Here is a 16,388-nt window from a genome sequence, read left to right as displayed (position 1 = left end):
ATTGCACCAAGTAGAAAATGTCATAAACACCAGGAACAATGGTGAACCATATCAAAATAATTATTTCCTTATATTATACAAGGGAAAACTAAGTTGAGTAAAAGTAGAATTTTTTAAGCAAAGAAGAATTGTTAACCCAAACTAACCAAAAACTTTAGCAGATAAATGCCACCTATGAAAACCTAATTTTATTTAAATCATGTGAAGTGTCATTATATAGAATTTGGTAAAAGGTTCTTTTAATATATAATTTAAACTATATATTACTTTAAAATTTATTTTTATTTTGAGAAAATCCTACTCTGAAAAACAGAATGGCTTAATGTTTTAATTGTTTGATGCAGATAAATTTAAATTTAATTTGATGCAGTTGTATACATAACTATCAGTTTACAATATACTAAACATTTACTGATGGTGTCTTTCTTTCTTTTTAAAGCTGTTCTTTACTTCTATCCTGCACAATCGCCACAGCTGGGTTTACTTTATGACCCTTGGAAAACTTGAAGAGCTCCAAAGCAATTATGGTATTTAAAATGTTCCAATGATTTATTACATTTACAAATATAATAAATATGCAGTTTTCATCTTAAAATTCATGAGATTAAATGAGCATGCAGTTGTATGATTAGGGAAAAAATAAATCAGATACTTTTAATGTACCACAGGATAGTTCTAATGAGAAATGGAGCTTAATGTATAAAATGAAGTACAGCAAGCTCTATTCTATGTACTCCAGTGGTGTACAATGTCTTTTGCACAAACTTTGTATTTTCTGTTACTGTGAATTCAAACATTTTTCTTTGGACAGTTAAGACAGTATCTGTATTTCAATTTTTACAACAAAGAGTAAAGAAATCTGTACTGAGTTAGATTTCAAGCAACTTTGAAAATAATTACTCCTGAATGAGGTTTTTCAGAAAAAAATAAATGTAGCTTTCCTTTATATTCCTTGCTCTGGGGAACATATCACTAAAAATGTTGCTGCGTGAAATATCTGATATTTTCCTGCCAGTGTTCTCCTCTAGGACTTTAATGGTGTCACGGCTTATATTTACGTCTTTTATCCACCTTGAATTTATTTTGGTGTATGGTATAAGTTGGTGCTCGAGTTTCATTTTTTTGCATGTAGCTGTCCAGTTCTCCCAACACCATTTGTGGAAGAGGGTATCTTTACCCCATTTTATGATACTGCCCCCTTTGTCGAATTTTAATTGACTGTAGAGAGTTGGGTTTATTTCTGGGTTCTCTATTCTCTTCCATTGGCCTATGTGCCTGTTTTTATGCCAGTACCAGGCTGTTTTTATTACAGTGGCCTTGTAATACAGTTTGACATCAGGTATTGTGATCCCTCCTACTTTGTTCTTCTTTCTTAACGTTGCAGCTGCTATTCGGGGTCTTTTATGGTTCCATATAAATTTTTGAAGTGTTTGTTCTATGTCTGTGAAATATGCCATTGGTACTTTAATAGGTATTGCATTGAATCTGTAAATTGCTTTGGGTAGTATGGACATTTTGATGATGTTAATTCTTCCAATTCATGAACACGGTATATGTTTCCATTTGTTTGTGTCTTCCTTGATTTCTTTCTTCAGTGTTGTGTAGTTTTCTGCATACAGGTCTTTAACCTCCTTGGTTAGATTTATTCCCAGATATTTTATTTTTGTTTTTGCTGTATCGAATGGGATTTTTTTCTTGATTTCTGCTTCTGCTGCTTCATTGTTGGTATACAGAAATGCCTTTGATTTCTGGATATTGACTTTGTATCCCGCTGTTTTGCCAAATTCATGTATTAATTCGAGCAGGTTTTTGGTAGAGTCTATAGGATTTTCCATGTATACTATCATGTCATCTGCAAGCAATGACAGTTTTGTTTCCTAGGTGCCCATCAGTAAATGAATGGATCAAAAAACTATGGTACATATACAGAATGGAATTTATGCTGCAGAAAGAAAGAAGTAGCTTCTACCCTTTGCAACATCATGAATGGAACTGGAAAGCATTATGCTGAGTGAAATAAGCCAAGTGTTGAAGGACAAATACCATATGATCTCACCTTTAACAGGAAGCTAAACAACAAAACAAACAAGCAAGCAAAATATAACCAAAGACACTGAAATAGAGAACAGGCTGACAGTGACCAGAGGGGAGAGGGGAGGGAATTTCAGGGGAAATAAGGGAGGGATTTAGAGGAACCTATATAAAGGATACATGGACAACAACTGAGAAGGGTGGAAATGGGAGGGAGGGGGGAGTGCGGGGGTGGGATGGGATGGGAGTAATAGACTGAAAACTGTACTTGAAAAATAATTAAATAAAAAATTGGGGAAAAATAAAAAAATAAATGTAGTAACAAACCAATAGTAATTTTCAAAGTCATATAAAGAACTAAAGACTAGATTATGAAATGGAAATAATGAGGACTATGATATAAACCAGACCATGGCCTGCATGGCTGGAGAAAACTGCAGTAGTAAAGGGGGAAAAGCCACCAATTGTGTCATTGCTCCATGGCAGTTAAGCCCACAGTTAGAAACCAAATGGATTCTTTTCATCACATGTTAAGCTGGTTTTCTCCCTATAAGAAGAAAGATGTTTTATTTCACTCAGAACTCCCAAAGATGGGCAATCACTTGTAAAATCCACCAAATTATACACTCACAAGCCTGAATACAGGACTGAATTCTTATACACATGTACTGTAAAATTAGTTTGTTGTTGCTGTTGTTTGAATAGTTTAATGTAGACATCAAATTCTACCCCCAAGAACAGATTGGTTGTTTTATCAAAATTATTATCTGGCCAACAGTGTGACCACCAGACAACATTGAATAATTTCCCAAGCCCAGATTAAACTATAAAAATTTCCCTTCAGTTGTTAAAAGTGTAATAACAAAAAATTTTAGGTACTAAAATTTTTTTATATTTCTATTTCTGTAAAATTGAAAATTAATCTAATAGTGATACGTCCACATGTAGGAACTTAATGTTATAGGTAAAAAAGAAAAAAAAAGAAAAAAATACAACTTTGATCAGATGCCTAAGTCCACAAATTCAGAGTACTGAAAATTGTGCTAGTTTATCATTACTATATGTTATACACTCCATACATAGGTGGTTTTTGGTCACCTATGGTAACTGCTACTTGGTGAAAAGCATAATTTCTGCATACCCATCCTCAAAGTATAGTTAGTTGTCTGGGACAATAGAGAGGCAACAGAACTACCACAAAGTATACCTAGGTATAATTCCTCTAGTTTGTATCTAAAGTCTGAAGATAGTGCTAGTAGGATCATAATTTTCAAACTACCTTGTTTACCAACATACATAAACAGCTGACTATTTGTGATTTCATGATAGCACATTATTTTCTTGGCACTTCAGTGCCAGGAATGATGATTTGGATTTTCCTAACAACTTATATCAAGAGCTCAGTAGCTCAATAATGAGAATTTAGAAGAACCTGAATCCATAAATTAAAAAAAGTAATGTGATTCAAATTTCTGTTACTGTGATACAATAATGTGATCCTAAAGCTGACTTATTCATGAGTGTCTACAACTTGAATGACTTTTTAAATGCAGTAATTTAAAGAGAAAACAATTTAATGTTAAATTATTTCATTCATTATTATACATTTGTATACCAAAATAGCCATGGGGAACTTTGTGCAAGTGCTTCATCACTGAGCAAGAGGAGCTTGGTATGTCTGAATTTCATGAAATGTTCTCATTTAAGTAGCATGTAGAATAAGGTCTTTTAAGAATTCATTTTTCTTCATAATATTTACTCAAAGTTAATTTTCAAAAAATTTTTCTCTTTCAAAATCATATTTTAAGGCAGTAAGAGGGTAAACTATTTTAGAAACTCAACTCCCATTGTGCTCTGTGGTTGTTATTCTAATAAACATAGGCAATAGTGAGCTGCATATACAGAGATGTCCCAAAATAAACAAGCCGGAGAGATTGCAAAATGTCTAATGTAGCTTTAAAGGATAAGGTGGTAGTGAAGAAAACAAGGCAGGCATATATAATAAGAAGAAACATTGAAATGTTGGGTAGCCAAATAGAACTAAAAATATTTAAAGTGGTTAAGAGGTAATAAATACCTTCAATTTACATGTTTATTTATTTGGAATTTTTATATACTTTGCCAGCTAAAACAAAAAAGTGCAGGAACAATTAAATTTCATAGTCAGTGCACAGTAATAGAAAAAACACCTGTAAGCCCTGGCCCATCACAAAGGTGGATTCCTGAAAAGCCAATCCCCTAGCCCTGTTATTTGAAGCATGAAAGTTATGGTAGGTTGAGCAGTATTGGGAGAGAGTACTGTTTTTAGTAGACTTTTTTAAAAATTAAAACCCTTACCAGAATAAAAAAGCACTGGAAATATTTGAAAACTAGAAAAGCAAAATTCTGAGTGATTAGGTATGCTGAAGTAAGGTAAGATTCTCAAGGGAAGCAATAAGAAAGGATAATGATTTAGGTAGTGAAATAGACAAAGCAGTAATCATACATATGCACACACCCACATTCACACATACCACACACGCAAACCAATAGAATACATAAATCTTACTATTTTCAGTGGTACCAATTTATAGTTAAATTAATCACTAATTATTTACTTCCAAGACTTATTTAATTAAGACAGTATCCATAAAACTAGGAATGATGCCACATGCATTCAATAGGATCTTATAGATATATCTCAGTTCTTTGAAAAACGTGCTTATTTAAATTGATTTGTATTCAATCCATACTCTAACTTTAAAATTTATTGAAATCATCTTTGAGACTAAGTTCCATAATAAAGTCTTCAATGAACCATTGTTCAAACTCTAAACATAAAAATATTAAATTGTGATTAAATGTCATTATTGAAATATACATATCTAATGCTTCAGAGTTAAGACTCATTCAAAGAATAATCATATTTTTAAATTGCATAATAATGCACCGAGTGGAAGATATTAGTGATTCTGCCCATTGTTCCGTTAAAATTTTTGGTCAAGTAGTGGAATATTTATCTCACTAAAATCTTTATAGGTATAGTGGTGGAATTAGAAACTGATTAACTTTCCTCTAAATGCGTGGGACTATACACAAACACACATACACTCCTGAAGTGTGGGTAAAACCCAAGCATGTTTTAATGCTGACTCCTTTCCCATCCCACCGTAGTGTTCTGAATTCCAGTGAAGAGGGAACTTCTCTAAAGGGAAGACTTGTCTGATGAGAGCAATAAAGATTTATAGTTTCTTAGCATTTAAGAAAGGGTTTAGTGAAGGCTAATGGTGGGAAATAGGAAGTGGAGAAATCCTGGCAGTTTGTCCAAGAAGCTGAGCCCTTAAATTAGGACCAGAGAAGAATAGCACTACTCTTATAAGGTCACAGAAACATTAAAGGCACTGTAGCTTTAATATCTATTGTCTTGGAACATTCTGGAGAGGTGTTCATCAAACTTTGCTGGCAGAGCCATTAGGGTATGGTCCCAATTTCTCAAGTTTGGCCAGGCATTCAGGAGTTTGGACAGGATTGTCTGGGCAATGAGAGAATAAGTTCAATGTGCTTTATTATGATCAAATTGACTCATCTGCTTGATATATAAGGTCCACAGACTTTAACTATATTAAAGGACAATTTTATGAGCCAAGGAACAAAAATATTATCACAGGTTTATATTAGAATAGGCAGAGTGATGCTCCAAGGTTGAGAGAGGACATTATCCTAGGGATCCTTTACCAAAACTTGGGAATAGGGTAGGTCATTACTAGAAGTCACTATTAGTAACTTTATCACTCTCAAAGGGACTAGTAGGTTTAAAGATGCCAATAGTGCAAGCCTATTACTGAATCTTTTTCCTACACTGTGATTAACAATATAATAGCCCTTTTAAAAAATTATTGGACCTTTAGCCTTACTTAAGGATTCTCAGGTTCCTGTAGATAATAAAACCATTGAGCGCAGCTGCTCTTTAATTCCAAAAATTTATTGGAGGCAGCTAATGAGTTAAAGGCTAAAGATGTTTTAGTAAATAAGGCTATCTGTCATGTCTTATGTTGATCACAATCATGACAATTAATTAAATAAGAATAGTTGCTGAGGTAGTAAAATTGATTTTATGTGGATTTATATTATCAGAAGCTATTCCACTGCCTACTCTGTAGATGAGTAAAATATCTGGTTCAGGTTTAACTTGTTTTTATAGCTTTGCTACCCAGTATGTCAAAGTGCTTCACTTCTTGCTAACATACAACAAAGGCTCGAGAAATACATGAGTTGAAAGGGAGAATTAGGCCTTTTTTTTACCTTGATTGTCCTCACTGCTATTTTACTAACAGAAGCTTAGAGATTAAAATTAAAAAACCCATCCATTAGATTCATCAAAGTACCATCTGTGTTCTGATGACTAAAAAGTAATGACCTGCTTGGGATAATTTCAAGTGATTTTATACTACAGATATGAAATTAAAGATAAGTCAAAATATTCCTCTAAGACATGTTTGGGGGGAATAGAGACAACTGTACTTGAACAACAATAAAAGTGTGAAAAAAATAAAGATAAGTCAAAATAAAATTAAACTAGTATGTTTCAAACCTTTTTTTTACCTTTAACTGCAACACAGAAGGGGCCACTGTACCTCTTTAGCAATTACTCAAAGATCATGAATAATGACAAACATTGTTAATAAGATGAAAACAGCACAAAAGCCCATCTACAGGATGTTTTGTACAAACATTTGGTTTAAATGTGATCTTTTTCACAAGACTGACTCTGTTGTAACTTCCTGTGACATATTTAGTGTTCATCAAAGATTGTCAATATGTACATTTTGATCCAAAATTTTAAATTATGTTCCCATAAATAGATATATCTAATTCCAGGTATTCCCTGTGGGTGCTCTGTAGTAGATGAAAGGTGTTTCTATCTTCCAGGTAAATAGGTAGCCATTAAAATGCTTACCAAATGAGGCCATCTTTCCAAAACTAAAAGCATGCATGCAACACCATTAACTCAAGTCTCACAAGTTGAGAGAGTAAGAAATGAATATAATGAAGTTCAGACTGAAATGGACTACATAAAAATTAATATCTTCTCCCTACAAGTAAAATTAATATTATATGTCAAGCTGGAGAAATAGGTCCTCTACTTGACAATGCAAAAAAGCATTTATGAATTTTACTCCACAAACCTGAATGTGGAGGAGGCAAGATGGTGGAGGGCTGAGTGGAAGCCACTCTAACCTCATCCTAGGACAAATCAGGAGTTACAACTAAATTTTGGAGAAATCACCCAGAACAAATAACTGAACAATAGCAAGAGAGAAGCCTTACAACCTTGGACAGACAGAAGAATCAGCTTCAGCACTGACTGACTGGTAAAAAGTGCAGTGGAGACTCAAGAAAGCTGGCTGGGAGCCCACAAGTGACACTACTGGACAGATAATTAATCAACTGACTGGATCCCACTGAGAAGTGTGGAGTCTAAACCCTAAGCTGGGATTCCCAGCAGAGCATCAAAGCCCTAAAAGTACACAGATAAGAACTGATGAGGAAAAGTGGCAGGACTGCCCTCTGCCAGAGACATACAGCTAGAGACACAAAGAGCCTTTTAAAAGACCGGTGCATAATTCAAAGATGGTGGCAACATAGGCGGGAGCAGGGTCCACTTCCCTCTCTGCACAAGTGGAATGCCTAGCCAATCTTCTGAGGAACAGAGGAAACAGCCAACAGTATCTCAGGATATATGAAGGTGGGAGGCTAAAACTGTAGAGGACATTGAAAAATCTGATGGTAAAACGATTGCTTTGGGACAATAAGGTCCCTGGGAACAGCACAGGGACTAGGGCAGCTGCAACCCCAGGCCTGGTGCCTGCTGGCTCTGCCACAGGATTCTTGGGAGAGAGCCAGATCAACATCTTCCTCCCCTGCTAAACAGGAAAGTTCAAGCAGCACCAGGATGGACCTGGATTCTTGAAGTTGCTGGGGGAATAAGGATGAAGTGGAAAACTCACGGGAGAGGTGTGCACCCACAGACTGTGGATGCCAGGTGGGAAGAATTGGGCTGTGACAAACCCTGACCTAGATAGTCCCCAGTCTGGTTGAAGAATTGGGCTGTGTTAGAGGCCACAGACTTGTTAGGAGCAGCAGGCTTGAACTGGAGGAAATTTTCAAAAAAAGAAAAAGAGGTACTTGGTGGCTGTTTAGGGAATTCTCCAGTAGCAGATGTTCTGCCTTACCTAGCCGAGGAGTCAGCAATCCCCAGAAAGACTAAACTCAATGGGGGAGCTGAACTACCTTGAAGAGACTCTGACAGGCCCTAGCATCTAGGACAGCAAAGAATGAGAAGGTGGTGTGTGAGTTGCCCCTAATTGGTGCACCTAAAGGACAGTACAACTGGTGGACTGAAGGGGTAAGCCAGGCACAGAAAGGCAATGGGGGCCTGGCAGTGAACTGAGAACTGAGCTGAAGGCTGGGCAGCTGTGAAGAGTGCGGCTCAGACTTGGCCTCCATCTCTTCAAAACCACAGAAAGGGAAAAAAGCTAAACCAACCCCCCCCCCCCTTATGCTGCAGCCAAGAAGACCAGCAGAATTGGTTTAGCCAGTTTAAAGCCAGCAGGAGGGTTTGTTTTTCTCCTTCTTCCCTTTTAAAAAAATTTCCACAAGTGAGACAATAAAACCTGAACCTGTGAAAGGACCAGAGGAAGACCTAAAGAAGGGTCATCCCAACAAAGGAGACAGTGAGACAAATTTCACTTTGCTATTCCAGAGAAATTGCAAGTCATCGTACATTTATATTATTATTTTTTAATTTATTTTTACATATTTTATTCTATTAGTATTTTTTGTTTCTATTCTTCCTGTTTAGTTTTCTTCACTGGGTTTGTTAAATAGCATTGTTTGGTTTTCCTTGTTCTCTGTTTCATAGTGTAAATTCCTTCTTTCACTTCCCCTGTGTTCCAAGAGCACACTACTGTAAGTCATGTACTTCCTGTTCTTCTTATTCTTATCACAAATCACACAAATCCAGGAAAAACAGAGAGTTGAATCAAGAGGAACAGAAAGAAGCCCACTTCAAGACACATGATAAATAAAATTGCAAAATTTGAAGACAAAGAGAGAATCTTAAAGGTAGCAAGGGAGAAACAGAGAGTAACCTACAAGGAAGCCCCGGCAAGTCTAGTACCTGACTTCTCAATGGCAATGCTCCCAGCCAGAAGAAAATGACAAAAAATATTCCAAGGAATGAAAACCAGAGGCCTGCAACCAAGACACCTCTATCTAGCAAGGCTCTTAATTAAACTGGAAGGCTAAATAAAGAGTTTCCCAGAGTAAAGAAGCCTCAAAGAATACACCTCCTAAAAACTAGCCTGGCAAGAGATGCTAACGTGTCTGCTTTAAGAACAGGAAGAAAAACAGATAGAGAGAAACACAGGTATGAAAAAATGGCAATGAATAAGTACCTATCAAAAATAACCTCAAATGTATATGGTTTAAATGCTCCAATCAAAAGACATTGAATAACTGAATGAATAAGAAATCATCATCCACACCTATGCTTCCTACAAGAGACCCAAGGATAGAACAAAAGACCTACACAGACTGAAAGTGAAGGGCTGGAAACAAATATTCGAAGCAAGTGGACAGGAAAAAAGGCTGGAGTAGCCTGTCATATCAGACAAAACCGATTTTAAAAAATAGGGCTATAAGAAGAAACCCAGAAGGTCACTTCATAATACTCAAGTGAAGAATGCATCAAGAAGACATAAACATTGTAAATATATAGGCACCCAACATAGGAGCACCGAAATACATCAAGAAAATCTTGGAAGACTTCAAGAAAAATATTGACAGAAACAGAATTATAGTAGGGGATTTCAACATCCCACAAAAATGGATAGATCTTCCAAACAAAATATCAACTAAGATACTGTGGCATTGAACAATGCCCTAGATCAAATAGGTTTAACTTATATAGAGAGACATTCATCCCAAAGAAGGAAAATACACATTCTTTTCAAATGCACATGGAACATTTTAAAAGATAGACCACATGATAGGACACAAAGCAAGCCTCAACAAATTGAAGAAAAATGAAATCATACCAAACTCTTTCTCCAATACCAAGAGAGTGAAACTAGAAACAAACCTCAAGAAAATAGCTCACAAACACTCAAACGCATGGAAATCGAATGGCATGCTATTAAACAATGAGTAGGTCAAGAATGAGATTAAGGAAAAAATCTAAAACTTTCTCAAAACACATGAAAATAAAATTACAACTTTCCAAACCCCATGGGACACAGAGAAGGCAGGACTGAGAGGAAAATTCATAGCAATACAGGCCTACCTAAAAAAGATATAAACATTTCAAATAAACAACCTAGTCCTATACCTACAAGAACTCAAGGAACAGCAGCAAAGACAGCCCAGAGCAAGTATGAAGATGAAAATAAAGAAGCTCAGAGCAGAATTAAATGACATAGAGACTACAAGCACAGTTCTGAGGATCAATAATTCAGCAGATGTTTCTTTGAAAAGATAAACACAATCCACAAGCCTTTAAGCAGACTCATCAAGAAAAAGGACCAAATGAACACAATCAGAGATGAAAGAAAAGAATTTACAGCTGATACCACAGAAATACAAAGGACTGTATGAAATTACTATGAAGAACTATATGCCAAGAAATTTGAAAACCTAGGTGAAATGGATAAATTTCTAGAGAAATATAATCCTCCAAATCTTTATTAAACAGAAATAGAAAGCCTGAGCAGATGAATAACACCTGATTGAATTGAAGCAGTAATCAAAAAACTCCAGACACACAAAATCCCTGGATCAGACAGATTTCAAGGAGAATTTTACAAAACATTTAAGGCTGAGCTAACCTCTATCCTTCACGGATTATTACAAAAAATGCAAGAAGATAGATGAACCCCCAAACTTTTTATGAAGCCAGTATAATCCTAATCCCCAAACCAGACAAAAACATAATAAATAAAGAAAACTTTAGGTGAATGTCTCTGTTGAATATAGAGACTAAAATCCTCAACAAAATATTGGCAAAGCACATCCAGCAGTATGTTGAAAAGATCAAACACCATAATCAAGTGAGAATCATCACAGGGATGCAAGGATGGTACAGTATTCACAAATCAGTATAACTAATGTGTCACGCAAAAGGAAAGGCAAAATCGCATGATCGTATCAATAGATGTGGAAAAAGCATTTGATAAGGTACAGCACCCATTTATGATAAAAACACTCAGCAAAGTGGGTGTAGAGGAAGCAATCCTCAACATAATAGAGGCCATATATGAGAGGCCTACAGCAAATATCATACTCAATGAACAAAAACTTAAAGCTTTCCCACTAAGATCAGGAACAAGACAAGGAAGCCCACTTTCACCCTCATATTCAACATAAGATTGGAAGTCCTAGCCATAGAGATCAGAAAAGAAAAAGAAATAAAAGGCATCCAAGTTGGAAAGGAGGAAGAAAAACTGTTATTGTTTGCAGATGGCATGATCATGTACATAGAAAATCCTACAGACTCCACCAAAAAACCCCACCAAACCTACAAAGTGAATTTGGCAAAACAGCATGATACAAAGTCAATATTCAGAAGTCAAAGGCATTTCTGTACACCAACAATGAAATATCAGAAACAGAAATCAGAAAAAAATACCATTTGGTATAGCAACAAGAAAAATAAAATACCTAGGAATAAACCTAAACAAGGACGTAAAAGATCTGCACTCAGAAACCACACAACACTGAAGAAAGAAATCGAGGAAGACACCAACAAATGGAAGCATGTACCATGATCATGGATTGGAAGAATTAACATCATCAAAATGTCCATACTACCCAAAGCAATTCATAGAGTCAATCCAATCCCTATTAAAGTACCAATGGCATATTTTACATGTATAGGAAAAGCATTTCAGAAATGTATATGAAACCATAAATGACCCCAAATAGCTAAAGCAGTTTTGAGAGAGAAGAATGAAGTAGGAGGGACCACAATACCTGATACCAAACTGTATTGCAAGGCAACTGTAATCAAAACACTCTGGTAGGGGTTTAGAAAGAGACACATACACCAATGAAACAGAACAGAAAGCCCAGAATTAAACCCAGGTATCTATGATCAATTAATATTTGAAAAAGGGAGAAGAATAATAAAATGAAGTAAAAAGAGCCTCTTCAACAAATGGTGTTGGGAGAACTGAACATTTATATGCAAAAAACTGAAACTCAAGCACCAACTTACACCATACACAAAAATATATTCAAAGTGGATAAAAGACTTAAATAAAAGTTGTGACACCATAAAGGTCCTAGAGGAAAACATAGGCAGGAAAATCTCAGACATTTCATGCAGCAATATCTTCACTGATAGATCCCCTGAAGCAAGGGATATAAAGGAAAGAAAAAATGGGATCTCATCAAAGTAAAAAGCTTCTGCGTGGCTAAAGAAAACAGCATTACAGTGGAAAGAGAACCAACTATTTAGGAGACCATATTTGCAAATGATACCTTGAACAAGGGTTTGATCTCCAAAATACATAAGGAACTCACATGACTCCACTCCAGGAAGACAAACAACCCAATTGAAAATGGACAAAAGACTTGAACAGATGCTTCTCCAAAAAGGACATACAGAGGGCCCAAAGGCATGTGAAAAGATGATCAGCATTGCTATCCATCAGAGATGCAAATTAAAACCACAATGAGATACCACCTCACACCAGTCAAAATGGCCATCATAAACAAATCAACAAACAAATGTTGGAGAGGATGCAAAGAAAGGGAACCCTAGTGCACTATTGGTGGGAATGGAGACTGGTGTAGCCACTGTCAAAAATAGTACGGAATTTCCTCAAAAAACTAAAAGTGGACCTGCCTTTTGACCTAGAAATCCCACTGCTGGGATTATATCCTAAGAACCTTGAAACACCAATCCAAAAGAACCTGTGCACCCCAATGTTCATAGCAGCACAATTTATAAGAGCCAAATGCTTCAAGCAACCTAAGTGCCCACCAGCGAATGAGTGGATCAAAAACTATGGTACATTTACACAATGAGATACTACTCAGCAGAGAGAAAGAAGGAGATCCTACCCTTTGGGACAGCATGGATGAAACTGGAGAGCATTATGCTAAGTGAAATAAGCTATGCCATGAGGGACAAAGACTATATGGTCTCACCTTTAAGTGAAACCTAATCAACAAAAGAAAAAATCAAGGAAAAATACAACCAGGGACATTGAAATTAAGAACAATCTGACAGTATCCACAGGGGAGGTGGGAGGGGATAATTGAGGGAAGGGTTTTATGGAATAAGTGCAAAAGACACATGGAGAAAACCAAGGGTGGGAAGCAAGGGAGGGGTTGAAGGGTTAGCTGGTGTTGGGGGCAGTCCTGTGGGTAAATGCAGACAATTGTAATTTAATAACATTTAAATAATTGAAAAATAAAAATAAATAAATAAATAAAAAGCCAACGCACACCTTTTCATTTGTAGCCATATACCAGGGGCTCTGCCAAAGGCAGGGGACATAGCGGACTGGATATACCTGAGGCGATTCTGGGGATGGAAGATTTGGAGAAAGAACTGTGAGGGTGGCCTCTGGGATCCTGGTGCTGAGTCAACCCCTATACTGCAGCATGCATCCTGCTCAGGCATACCACTCCCTTACAAGCAGCAGCAGCAGCCTGAAGTGAAAGAACAGTCACAATACCAGGAGGGATTCTAACCTGCCCTATGGAGCTTCAGCTTCATTGCTGAGTTCAGAGTGATTAGACTAACATTTGAAGGAGACATCCACAGATAGTAGGTCCCTGAAAGTCTTGGGGCAGGCTGCCTAGGCCAGATGGAGTCCACATCTGACATCACCAGAGGCATATCCAGAAAGAAAAAAGCAGTGGTAAATACTAGAGGCTACTGAAATGAAATCCATTGTGGTCTTCTCCATGATTTGTGCTATTTTCTTTCCTGCATCACTTTTTAACATTCATTTCTTGTCCAGGAAGTTCAAGAAAATGAACCCTCTATAACTTGAGAAGAAATTCAGTGAGAACAAATTAAGACCACAATTATTAAACCTGTCACTTATATATTAAAAATACTAATTAAATGTTATCAAAGAAATGAACATTTTGAAAACGAGACACTATAATTGCTATGATGAAGTCCAGAAATTTCTAACCATTTCTCATTACCTTCTCTACATTCCCTTCCCACATACTCTCATCCTTTCCTTTATACCATGTTGCAGCTTCCAAAGACGTGTCTCTTTTAGATTATTGTCTCTCCTTTCTCTTTGTTAATCCTCACCTTTGAATCTCTTGCTACCAAGCTATTTTACCCACTACTCATTCTTATTGCAGTCATGTATAAACTCCACACATTTTCCCCCTTATTTAAATTCTTAGTACTGGTTGGGTGTCATTTCCTTCAATAATACTTCTAATTCTTGGGAAAGTTATTCTTTACCTAGATGATTCTATCAATATTCTTTTTAATCACTGTGGCTAGGACTTTCAATAGTATATTGAATAGAAGTGGTGAAAGTGAACATCTTTGACTTATTTCTTCCTGATCTTAAAGGGAAAGCTTTTAGATTCTGTCTGTTAAGTTTGATGTTGGCTCTAGGTTTTTCATATATGCCCTTTATTATATTGAGGAATTTTTCTCTCTATTCCCACTTTGTGAAGTGTTTTTTACCACAAATGGGTGCTGTACCTTATCAAATGCATTTTCTGCAGCTATTGTCTATGGTCATGTGACTTTTTAAAAATGAGTAGTGATTTTATTTTTATTTATTTATTTTTCTTTTTTTTTTCAAATTTTTTATTTAATTATTTTTCAAGTACAGTTTTCAGTCTATTACTCCCATCCCATCCCACCCCCATCCTCCCCCCTCCCTCCCATTTCCACCCTTCTCAGTTGTTGTCCATGTATCCTTTATATAGGTTCCTCTAAATCCCTCCCTTATTTCCCCTGAAATTCCCTCCCCTCTCCCCTCTGGTCACTGTCAGCCTGTTCTCTATTTCAGTGTCTTTGGTTATATTTTGTTTGCTTGTTTGTTTTGTTGTTTAGCTTCCTGTTAGAGGTGAGATCATATGGTATTTGTCCTTCAACACCTGGCTTATTTCACTCAGCATAATGCTTTCCAGTTCCATCCATGTTGTTGCAAAAGGTAGGAGCTCCTTCTTTCTTTCTGCAGCATAAAATTCCATTGTGTATATGTACCATAGTTTTTTGATCCATTCATTTACTGACGGGCACCTAGGTTGCTTCCAACTCTTGGCTATTGTAAATTGTGCTGCTATGAACATTGGGGTGCATAGGTTCTTTGGGATTGGTGTTTTAGGGTTCTTAGGATACAATCCCAGCAGTGGAATTGCTGGGTCAAAAGGCAAGTCCAATTTTAGTTTTCTGAGAAAATTCCATACTGTTTTCCATAATGGTTGTACCAGTCTGCAATCCCACCAACAGTGGACCAGAGTCCCCTTTTCCCCACACCCTCTCCAACATTTGTTGTTTATTGCTTTGTTTATGATAGCCATTCTCACCGGTGTAAAGTGGTATCTCATTGTAGTTTTAATTTGCATCTCTCTGATAGCTAGTGATATTGAGCATCTTTTCATGTGTCTCTGGATCCTCTGTATGTCCTCCTTGCAGAAGTGTCTGTTCAAGTCCTTTCCCCATTTTTTAATTGGGTTAGTTGTCTTCTTAGAGTGAAGTCGTGTGAGTTCTTTGTATATTTTGGAGATTAAACCTTTGTCTGAGGTATCATTGGCAAATATGTTTTCCCATACAGTTGGTTGTCTTTTTATTTTAATGCTGTTTTCTTTAGCTGCGCAGAAGCTTTTTATTTTGATGAGATCCCATTTGTTTATTCTTTCCTTTATAGTCCTTGCTCTAGGGGACATATCAGTAAAAATGTTGCTGCGTGAAATATCTGAGATTTTCCTGCCAATGTTCTCCTCTAGGACTTTAATGGTGTCATGGCTTATATTTAAGTCTTTTATCCACCTTGAATTTATTTTGGTGTATGATGTAAGTTGGTGCTCGAGTTTCATTTTTTTGCATGTAGCTGTCCAGTTCTCCCAACACCATTTGTTGAAGAGGCTATCTTTACCCCATTTTATGATACTGCCCCCTTTGTCGAATATTAATTGACTGTAGAGATTTGGGTTTATTTCTGGGCTCTCTATTCTGTTCCATTGGTCTATGTGCCTGTTTTTATGCCAGTACCAGGCTGTTTTGATTACAGTGGCCTTGTAATACAGTTTGATATCAGGTATTGTGATCCCTCCTACTTTGTTCTTCTTTCTTAACATTGCAGCTGCTATTCGGGGTCTTTTAT

The sequence above is a fragment of the Sturnira hondurensis genome, unplaced genomic scaffold (genome assembly GCF_014824575.4).
Source record: "Sturnira hondurensis isolate 20B ecotype Veracruz unplaced genomic scaffold, ASM1482457v3 Scaffold0017394, whole genome shotgun sequence".
NCBI classification, from domain to species: domain Eukaryota; kingdom Metazoa; phylum Chordata; class Mammalia; order Chiroptera; family Phyllostomidae; genus Sturnira; species Sturnira hondurensis.
This window is presented reverse-complemented; position numbering follows the sequence as displayed.